Genomic DNA, 549 nt, shown 5'->3' on the forward strand with positions numbered 1-549 from the left:
AATACATAACCTCACCATACAATACAACATAAAATTAAAAAATAAATAACAAAAATAGTCGTATAACATAAGATTACGATACAATAAATACTTTATAAAAGGTTTTTTGTAGACCGCAAAAAAGGAAAAAAAAAAGTTTCCCATTTTGCGAAAAGCAAAAAATAAAAATAACTTTTAGCAAGAGTTCTATTACGCTCTCGTATTTTTCACCTAGGAACCTATTTTTATCCAATTCTATTTTTCAGAAAAGAAATTTCTTTTCTTTCAGGCCATAACAACTAGCTTGCTACACAAAGTTAATGATAGACAATTAGACATTAACCTAGGCAATGGGAATATTTCGTTTTCTTACGGTAGAAACTCACTTACAAGGCGACTATATATAAAGTTATTTTTGGATGTTTGACTTTGGTTTAAAAAAAATGTAGTTTATTATATACAGATGATTTAATTAAAAAAATTAATTTAAATTAGACTAAATAATTATTTTTATTTTTTTTTGTTACGTTTTCAAAATTCATTCTCTTTCAATTTTTTAAAACGTAAGCT

Source organism: Arachis ipaensis, chromosome B07, assembly GCF_000816755.2.
Source record: "Arachis ipaensis cultivar K30076 chromosome B07, Araip1.1, whole genome shotgun sequence".
Taxonomy (NCBI): domain Eukaryota; kingdom Viridiplantae; phylum Streptophyta; class Magnoliopsida; order Fabales; family Fabaceae; genus Arachis; species Arachis ipaensis.